The sequence below is a fragment of the Oncorhynchus nerka genome, linkage group LG12 (genome assembly GCF_034236695.1).
Source record: "Oncorhynchus nerka isolate Pitt River linkage group LG12, Oner_Uvic_2.0, whole genome shotgun sequence".
Lineage (NCBI taxonomy): Eukaryota > Metazoa > Chordata > Actinopteri > Salmoniformes > Salmonidae > Oncorhynchus > Oncorhynchus nerka.
This window is the reverse complement of record NC_088407.1, coordinates 4,021,552-4,032,411: the sequence shown is the minus strand read 5'-3', so window position 1 is coordinate 4,032,411 and position 10,860 is coordinate 4,021,552. Positions and strand designations below refer to the sequence as shown.

The following is a 10,860-nucleotide window of genomic DNA, read 5'->3' as shown; positions in this document are numbered from 1 at the left end:
CAAGGCCACTCCCCTCTCAGTGAGTCACTTCTCGTTAAACGATCCGCCCGTTCCAGAACGTTGTTGAAGCTCGAGCTCAAATGACTCACCGTCATCATGAGGGACTGTCTTGTCCCTGACTCCGGGGCATAATATAAGTCACTCAGATCAGCTGTTTAGTTAACGTTTCACCTCAGCTCTCTAATTTAGTTTTAGATGAGGCTACCCCCGTGACTGACTGGACAACACCACGAGTCCAAATGGAACCCTATTCCCTACTTACAGTGCACTACTTCTGACCAGAGCCCTATTCCCTATATAGTGCACTACTTCTGACCAGAGCCCTATTCCCTATATAGTGCACTACTTCTGACCAGAGCCCTATGGCACCCTATTCCCTATATAGTGCACTACTTCTGACCTGAGCCCTATGGCACCCTATTGCCTACATAGTGCACTACTTCTGACCAGAGCCCTATTCCCTATATAGTGCACTACTTCTGACCAGAGCCCTATGTAGGGTGCCATTTGGTAATAACTCATTTCCAGTAAATAACCAACAACTAACTCTGTGTGACACATCCTGACCGGCTGCCCACTCCCAGGTTATAATAAGAGAATAACACGAGGAGGAGTCAACTGTTGTTCTTATTGGTTGTTGAAACTGAAAGTAGCCTCGACTAGACTCCAGTGTTGGCTGTTTTTTAAAATCATTTTCCTAGAGGTGAATGAATCCAACTCTGGTGAGTTATCAGACCTAGTATGCATAAGCAGATCCCCTATGAGAGTCGATTGAAGCACCCGTGCGCGTTGGTCATTTTGAATATTGAATAGTTCCCGGTGTGTTTCTGCCAGAGTTACCGTTTCTTGTAGTGTCTGCAGCTCAATCGTCTCTTTCCGCCAATATAACGTTTGCGCCTAAACATGGGGCTCGTGACAACTTCAACCGAGTCATCTGGGGTAAATGTGCTGCGAATAACGTGGCTTTCAAATCCCTCCGATAGACACTTCAAAACCTGTGTGTTATTCTATGCGTTTTAGCTATGGTGCTATGTTATGGCCAATGAGAGGCTTTAAAGCCACCGGTCGGCAATATTGGCAGAAAAGCAGTCAATTTATTTAACTAGACAAGTCAGTTACGAACAAATTCTTATTTTCAATGACGGCCTCGGAACAGTGGGTTAACTGCCTGTTCAGGGTCAGAACGACAGATTTGTACCTTGTCAGCTCGGGGGTTTGAACTTGCAACCTTCCGGTTACTAGTCCAACGCTCTAACCACTAGGCTACTCTGCATCCCCAATGAATTCCGTCAATGAATGGAATTCTGCAGTATTTACTCTAAATGTTTACAAAATTAAATGTATTTAAGTATTTTTTGTTGATGTTGTAGTTGGGACAGTAAAATTAGCACTAAAATATTTAAGTATTTTCTAAATATATATTATTTCCTTTTAAAGGTTTTGTGTTTAACTCACATAATATAATTAACATGCATTAAAGGTGTCTGTAATATAATACAATTGTCAAAACAATTATGTAGACATTTGTAAATGTATTTATAAAACTTCCAAAATATTATTTACAATGGAGGAGAAGTACCAAGATGGCTGCACGATGACGTCATACAGGATTTACTGTCAGTCATACAGGGTTTACTGTCAGTCATACAGGGTTTACTGTCAGTCATACAGGGTTTACTGTCAGTCATACAGGGTTTATACAGGGTTTACTGTCAGTCATACAGGGTTTATACAGGGTTTACTGTCAGTCATACAGGGTTTACTGTCAGTCATACAGGGTTTATACAGGGTTTACTGTCAGTTATACAGGGTTTATACAGGGTTTACTGTCAATCATACAGGGTTTATACAGGGTTTACTGTCAGTCATACAGGGTTTACTGTCAATCATACAGGGTTTATACAGGGTTTACTGTCAGTCATACAGGGTTTATACAGGGTTTACTGTCAGTCATACAGGGTTTACTGTCAGTCATACAGGATTTACTGTCAGTCATACAGGGTTTACTGTCAGTCATACAGGGTTTATACAGGGTTTACTGTCAGTCATACAGGGTTTACTGTCAGTCATACAGGGTTTATACAGGGTTTACTGTCAGTCATACAGGGTTTACTGTCAGTCATACAGGGTTTATACAGGGTTTACTGTCAGTCATACAGGGTTTATACAGGGTTTACTGTCAGTCATATACAGGGTTTACTGTCAGTCAGGGTTTATACAGGGTTTACTGTCAGTCATACAGGGTTTATACAGGGTTTACTGTCAGTCATACAGGGTTTACTGTCAGTCATACAGGGTTTATACAGGGTTTACTGTCAGTTATACAGGGTTTATACAGGGTTTACTGTCAGTCATACAGGGTTTACTGTCAGTCATACAGGGTTTACTGTCAGTCATACAGGGTTTATACAGGGTTTACTGTCAGTAATACAGGGTTTATACAGGGTTTACTGTCAGTCATACAGGGTTTATACAGGGTTTACTGTCAGTCATACAGGGTTTATACAGGGTTTACTGTCAGTCATACAGGGTTTACTGTCAGTCATACAGGGTTTATACAGGGTTTACTGTCAGGGTTTACTGTCAGTCATACAGGGTTTATACAGGGTTTACTGTCAGTCATACAGGGTTTTTATACAGGGTTTACTGTCAGTCATACAGGGTTTATACAGGGTTTACTGTCAGTCATACAGGGTTTATACAGGGTTTACTGTCAGTCATACAGGGTTTATACAGGGTTTACTGTCAGTCATACAGGGTTTATACAGGGTTTACTGTCAGTCATACAGGGTTTATACAGGGTTTACTGTCAGTCATACAGGGTTTACTGTCAGTCAGGGTTTACTGTCAGTCATACAGGGTTTACTGTCAGTCATACAGGGTTTATACAGGGTTTACTGTCAGTCACAGGGTTTACTGTCAGTCATACAGGGTTTACTTTACTGTCAGTCATACAGGGTTTATACAGGGTTTACTGTCAGTCATACAGGGTTTACTGTCAGTCATACAGGGTTTATACAGGGTTTACTGTCAGTCATACAGGGTTTATACAGGGTTTACTGTCAGTCATACAGGGTTTACTGTCAGTCATACAGGGTTTATACAGGGTTTACTGTCAGTCATACAGGGTTTACTGTCAATCATACAGGGTTTATACAGGGTTTACTGTCAGTCATACAGGGTTTATACAGGGTTTACTGTCAGTCATACAGGGTTTACTGTCAGTCATACAGGGTTTACTGTCAGTCATACAGGATTTACTGTCAGTCATACAGGGTTTATACAGGGTTTACTGTCAGTCATACAGGGTTTATACAGGGTTTACTGTCAGTCATACAGGGTTTACTGTCAGTCATACAGGGTTTATACAGGGTTTACTGTCAGTCATACAGGGTTTATTCAGGGTTTACTGTCAGTCATACAGGGTTTACTGTCAGTCATACAGGGTTTATACAGGGTTTACTGTCAGTCATACAGGGTTTACTGTCAGTCATACAGGGTTTACTGTCAGTCATACAGGGTTTATACAGGGTTTACTGTCAGTCATACAGGGTTTATACAGGGTTTACTGTCAGTCATACAGGGTTTATACAGGGTTTACTGTCAGTCATACAGGGTTTATACAGGGTTTACTGTCAGTCATACAGGGTTTACTGTCAGTCATACAGGGTTTATACAGGGTTTACTGTCAGTCATACAGGGTTTATACAGGGTTTACTGTCAGTCATACAGGGTTTACTGTCAGTCATACAGGGTTTACTGTCAGTCATACAGGGTTTACTGTCAGTCATACAGGGTTTACTGTCAGTCATACAGGGTTTACTGTCAGTCATACAGGGTTTACTGTCAGTCATACAGGGTTTATACAGGGTTTACTGTCAGTCATACAGGGTTTATACAGGGTTTACTGTCAGTCATACAGGGTTTATACAGGGTTTACTGTCAGTCATACAGGGTTTACTGTCAGTCATACAGGGTTTACTGTCAGTCATACAGGGTTTACTATCAGTCATACAGGGTTTACTGTCAGTCATACAGGGTTTATTCAGGGTTTACTGTCAGTCATACAGGGTTTACTGTCAGTCATACAGGGTTTACTGTCAGTCATACAGGGTTTACTGTCAGTCATACAGGGTTTATACAGTGTTTACTGTCAGTCATACAGGGTTTACTGTCAGTCATACAGGGTTTACTGTCAGTCATACAGGGTTTATACAGGGTTTACTGTCAGTCATACAGGGTTTATACAGGGTTTACTGTCAGTCATACAGGGTTTACTGTCAGTCATACAGGATTTACTGTCAGTCATACAGGGTTTACTGTCAGTCATACAGGGTTTATACAGGGTTTACTGTCAGTCATACAGGGTTTACTGTCAGTCATACAGGGTTTATACAGGGTTTACTGTCAGTCATACAGGGTTTATACAGGGTTTACTGTCAGTCATACAGGGTTTATACAGGGTTTACTGTCAGTCATACAGGGTTTACTGTCAGTCATACAGGGTTTATACGGGGTTTACTGTCAGTCATACAGGGTTTACTGTCAGTAATACAGGGTTTACTGTCAGTCATACAGGGTTTACTGTCAGTAATACAGGGTTTACTGTCAGTCATACAGGGTTTACTGTCATACAGGGTTTATACAGGGTTTACTGTCAGTAATACAGGGTTTATACAGGGTTTACTGTCAGTCATACAGGGTTTACTGTCAGTCATACAGGGTTTACTGTCAGTCATACAGGGTTTATACAGGGTTTACTGTCAGTCGTACAGGGTTTACTGTCAGTCATACAGGGTTTATACAGGGTTTACTGTCAGTCATACAGGGTTTACTGTCAGTCATACAGGGTTTATACAGGGTTTACTGTCAGTCATACAGGGTTTACTGTCAGTCATACAGGGTTTATACAGGGTTTACTGTCAGTCATACAGGGTTTATACAGGGTTTACTGTCAGTCATACAGGGTTTACTGTCAGTCATACAGGGTTTACTGTCAGTCATACAGGGTTTATACATCATTTGCTATAGAGAAAATGTCAAATTCAACATTTCATCAAATAATTTGTTTATTTACAGAACCAGTCCAAAAGTTTTGACACACCAGCTCATTTAACCTTTATTTAACCCGGCCAGTCAGTTAAGAACAACAACTATTTTCTACATTGTAGAACAACAGTGAAGACATCAAAACGATGAAATAACACATATGGAATCATGAAGTAACCAAACAAGATTTCCACCGGTCTAATGTCCATTGCTTGTGTTTCTTGGCCCAAGCAAGTCTCTTCTTCTTATTGGTGTCCTTTAGTAGTGGTTTCTTTGCAGCAATTCGACCATGAAGGCTCGATTCGCGAGGTCGCCTCTGAGCATTTGATGTTGAGATGTGTCTGTTGCTTGAACTCTGTGAAGCATTTAGTTGTGCTGCAATCTGAGGTGCAGTTAACTCTAATGAACTTATCCTCTGCAGCAGAGGTGACTCTGGGTCTTCCTTTCCTGTGGCGGTCCCCATGAGAGCCAGTTTCATCATAGCACTTGATGGGTTTTGCGACTGCACTTGAAGAAACTTTCAAAGTTCTTGACATTTTCCGTATTGACTGACCTTCATGCCTTAAAGTAATGATGGACTGTTGTTTCTCTTTGCTTATTTGAGATGTTCTTGCCATAATATGGACTTGGTCTTTTACCAAATAGGGCTATTTTCTGTATACCAACCCTACCTTGTCACAACACAACTGATTGGCTCAAATGCATTAAGAAGGAAAGAAATGTCACAAATTCACTTTTAACAAGTCACACCTGTTAATTGAAATGCATTCCAGGTGAATATCACATGAAGCTGGTTGAGAGAATGCCAAGAGTGTGCAAAGCTGTCATCAAGGCAAAGGGTGGCTACTTTGAAAGAATCTCAAATATATTTAGATTTGTTTAACACTTCTTTGGTTACTACCTGATTCCATGTGTGTTGTTTCATAGTGTTGATGTCTTCACTATTATTCTACAGAGTAGAAAATAGTAAAAATAAAGAAAAACCCTTGAATGAGTTGGTATGTCCAAACTTTTACTTGGTACTGTATATAATTATATATACTTTTTTGTGTGTGTAATTTTATCCTTTTCCCCCTCCAATTTCATGATATCCAGTCTTGCTCCAACTCGGGAGAGGTGAAGGTCGAGAGCTCGACCCTGCCATGCACGACCCTCACTGCTTCTTTACACACTGCTCACCTAACTCAGAAGCCAGCCGCACCAATGTGTCGGAGGAAACACCGCCCAGCTGACAACCGGAGTCAGCTTGAAGGCGCCCAGCCCGCCACAAGGAGTAGCTAGAGTGCCATGGGACAAGGAAATCCCGGCTGGCCAATCCCTCCTCTAACCCAGACGACGCTGGGCCAATTGTGCGCCTCTTCATGGGTCTCCCGGTCACGACCCGGCTGTGACACAGCCTGGGATCAAACCTGGGTCTGTAGTGACGCCTCAAGCATTGCGATGCATTGCCTTAGATCACCTCGCCACTTGGGAGGCCTGTTTATATATTATATTTTATGACCATCTTAAAACAATTCTATACGTTAGCTTAGCGAACGCTTAGACCTGGTCTGCCTTAAAAAGCCTATATAAATTACGATCGCCAGAATGGCCAACATTTTGTTTTTTAGATGCCTGTTTTGGCCTCTAAAATGTATTTATTATGATCAAGTTCGATCCCCACGGTGAATTATTTTAAAGTTTGCTACAAATGGAGATATTTCATTAAATTGTGATCCATTCTTAAAACAACAAGAATTTTGTCTTGTTGCTTTTTGTTCTATGTTGTTCTGTCTGTATGCTATGTCTTGCTTGTTCTATGTTGCTCTGTCCGTATGCTACGTCTTGCTTGTTCTATGTTGCTCTGTCTGTATGCTGTGTCTTGCTTGTTCTATGTTGCTCTGTCTGTATGCTACGTCTTGCTTGTTCTATGTTGCTCTGTCTGTATGCTGTGTCTTGCTTGTTCTATGTTGCTCTGTCTGTATGCTACGTCTTGCTTGTTCTATGTTGCTCTGTCTGTATGCTGTGTCTTGCTTGTTCTATGTTGCTCTGTCTGTATGCTACGTCTTGCTTGTTCTATGTTGCTCTGTCTGTATGCTACGTCTTGCTTGTTCTATGTTGCTCTGTCTGTATGCTGTGTCTTGCTTGTCCTATGTTGCTATGTCTGTATGCTACATCTTGCTTGTTCTATGTTGCCCTGTCTGTATGCTACGTCTTGCTTGTCCTATGTTGCTCTGTCTGTATGCTACGTCTTGCTTGTTCTATGTTGCTCTGTCTGTATGCTCTGTCTGTATGCTGTGTCTTGCTTGTCCTATGTTGCTCTGTCTGTATGCTACGTCTTGCTTGTTCTATGTTGCTCTGTCTGTATGCTACGTCTTGCTTGTTCTATGTTGCTCTGTCTGTATGCTACGTCTTGCTTGTTCTATGTTGCTCTGTCTGTATGCTGTCTTGCTTGTCCTATGTTGCTCTGTCTGTATGCTACGTCTTGCTTGTCCTATGTTGCTCTGTCTGTATGCTATGTCTTGCTTGTTCTATGTTGCTCTGTCTGTATGCTATGTCTTGCTTGTCCTATGTTGCTCTGTCTGTATGCTACGTCTTGCTTGTCCTATGTTGCGCTGCGTGTGCTCACTGCTCATTGATTGTCTATATTGTAATTGTTTTGCTTTTTTGTTCTATGTTGCTCTGTCTGTATGCTGTGTCTTGCTTGTTCTATGTTGCTCTGTCTGTATGCTGTGTCTTGCTTGTTCTATGTTGCTCTGTCTGTATGCTACGTCTTGCTTGTTCTATGTTGCTCTGTCTGTATGCTGTGTCTTGCTTGTTCTATGTTGCTCTGTCTGTATGCTACGTCTTGCTTGTTCTATGTTGCTCTGTCTGTATGCTGTGTCTTGCTTGTTCTATGTTGCTCTGTCTGTATGCTACGTCTTGCTTGTTCTATGTTGCTCTGTCTGTATGCTTCTTGCTTGTTCTATGTTGCTCTGTCTGTATGCTGTGTCTTGCTTGTCCTATGTTGCTATGTCTGTATGCTACATCTTGCTTGTTCTATGTTGCTCTGTCTGTATGCTATCTTGCTTGTCCTATGTTGCTCTGTCTGTATGCTACGTCTTGCTTGTTCTATGTTGCTCTGTCTGTATGCTCTGTCTGTGCTGTGTCTTGCTTGTCCTATGTTGCTCTGTCTGTATGCTACGTCTTGCTTGTTCTATGTTGCTCTGTCTGTATGCTACGTCTTGCTTGTTCTATGTTGCTCTGTCTGTATGCTACGTCTTGCTTGTTCTATGTTGCTCTGTCTGTATGCTGTCTTGCTTGTCCTATGTTGCTCTGTCTGTATGCTTCTTGCTTGTCTATGTTGCTCTGTCTGTATGCTATGTCTTGCTTGTTCTATGTTGCTCTGTCTGTATGCTATGTCTTGCTTGTCCTATGTTGCTCTGTCTGTATGCTACGTCTTGCTTGTCCTATGTTGCGCTGCGTGTGCTCACTGCTCATTGATTGTCTATATTGTAATTGTTTTGCTTTTTTGTTCTATGTTGCTCTGTCTGTATGCTGTGTCTTGCTTGTTCTATGTTGCTCTGTCTGTATGCTGTGTCTTGCTTGTTCTATGTTGCTCTGTCTGTATGCTACGTCTTGCTTGTTCTATGTTGCTCTGTCTGTATGCTGTGTCTTGCTTATTCTATGTTGCTCTGTCTGTATGCTACGTCTTGCTTGTTCTATGTTGCTCTGTCTGTATGCTGTGTCTTGCTTGTTCTATGTTGCTCTGTCTGTATGCTACGTCTTGCTTGTTCTATGTTGCTCTGTCTGTATGCTACGTCTTGCTTGTTCTATGTTGCTCTGTCTGTATGCTACGTCTTGCTTGTTCTATGTTGCTCTGTCTGTATGCTGTGTCTTGCTTGTCCTATGTTGCTATGTCTGTATGCTACGTCTTGCTTGTTCTATGTTGCTCTGTCTGTATGCTACGTCTTGCTTGTTCTATGTTGCTCTGTCTGTATGCTGTGTCTTGCTTGTCCTATGTTGCTATGTCTGTATGCTACGTCTTGCTTGTCCTATGTTGCTCTGTCTGTATGCTACGTCTTGCTTGTCCTATGTTTGTCTGTCTGTATGCTACGTCTTGCTTGTCCTATGTTGCTCTGCGTGTGCTCACTGCTCATTGATTGTCTATATTGTAATTGTTTTTAATAACCTGCCCAGGGACTGCGGTTGAAAATTAGCCGGCTGGGTAAAACCAGCACTTTTACTGAAACGTTGATTAATGTGCACTGTCCCTGTACAAATAAAATAAACTCAAACTCATTCTGACTACTAGATATGTCATTAAATAATGATCCATTCTGACTACTACATATGTCATTAAATAATGATCCATTCTGACTACTACATATGTCATTAAATAATGATCCATTCTGACTACTACATATGTCATTAAATAATGATCCATTCTGACTACTACATATGTCATTAAATAATGATCCATTCTGACTATTTGTCGTCACACAGGACCACGTGCTGCTGGTTTCAATGTCTATGGCTTCGACCTACAGGGTATAATAACAGACCATATATACTTATAGAGTACCACAGTATGTGTCATAATACCCATAAAACCTAGGGGACAAACAAGGAAATAGTTCCAATTGTTTTTTCCACCATTAATTTCCCCCCATTGGGGGATTTTAGAAAACCTTAAAATAAGGGCTGTGTTTCATGTAGGTCTACCCTGACGGGGCGTTTTGATAACCATAGGGGATTTTAGAAAACCTTAAAATAAGGGCTGTGTTTCATGTAGGTCTACCCTGACGGGGCGTTTTGATAACCATAGGGGATTTTAGAAAACCTTAAAATAAGGGCTGTGTTTCATGTAGGTCTACCCTGACGGGGCGTTTTGATAACCATAGGGGATTTTAGAAAACCTTAAAATAAGGGCTGTGTTTCATGTAGGTCTACCCTGACGGGGCGTTTTGATAACCATAGGGGATTTTAGAAAACCTTAAAATAAGGGCTGTGTTTCATGTAGGTCTAACCTGACGGGGCGTTTTGATAACCATAGGGGATTTTAGAAACACTTAAAATAAGGGCTGTGTTTCATGTAGGTCTACCCTGACGGGGCGTTTTGATAACCATGTCAAATCTGAGAGTAAATAGAGCCGAATATATTGATAAAAGTCACCCTGTCCAAAGATATTGACATGAAAGGGTAAGGGTCAGGGTAAAGCTTACACAAAACTCAGCCCTTATTTTAAGTATTTCCAAAAAATTCCCTATGAAAAAATGACTGGAGGAGTAAGGTTTGGAACCATTCCCTGTTTTTGACCATTAGGGGGCTCAATACAGTGAAGAGGGAGGATATGAGTTTTGAGGCATTGTGCTATTTTCACCATCAGAGGGGGCCATTGGTCAATCACAGACTGTGCCATGCAATTACACATGGAACCTAAGTATTCACTCCCTCACAAAATGCTACATTCTAGTAGTTTAGCAAATGCTCTTATCCAGAGCGACTTACAGGAGTTATTAAGGCTAAGTGCCTTGCTCAAGGGCACATTAACAGATTTTTCACATAGTTGGCTCGAGGATTCGAACCAGTGAACATTTCAGTTACACTGGCCCCAACATTCTTAACTGCTAGGCTACCTGCCGCCCCTATACCCCCTCTCTCTCAGGCAAGCTGATGTTCACTGAGTGATGAAGAAGGACTAAACAGTATATCTTTAGAGAATGATAGTGTCTCCGTTCCAAATGTTTCCCTATTCAACTATATAGTCAAATCAAATCAAATTGTATTTGTCACATACACATGGTTAGCAGATGTTAATGCGAGTGTAGCGAAATGCTTGTGCTTCTAGT

The 10,860-nt window shown here is 41.4% G+C and overlaps 1 protein-coding gene across 3 annotated transcripts in view; it reads left to right on the top strand.

Moving 5' to 3' along the window:
- Positions 1-10,860, top strand: part of LOC135574224 (aminoacyl tRNA synthase complex-interacting multifunctional protein 1-like) — a 70,086-nt gene that overhangs the window by 693 nt on the left and 58,533 nt on the right. The gene's annotated exons all lie outside the window — the stretch shown is intronic.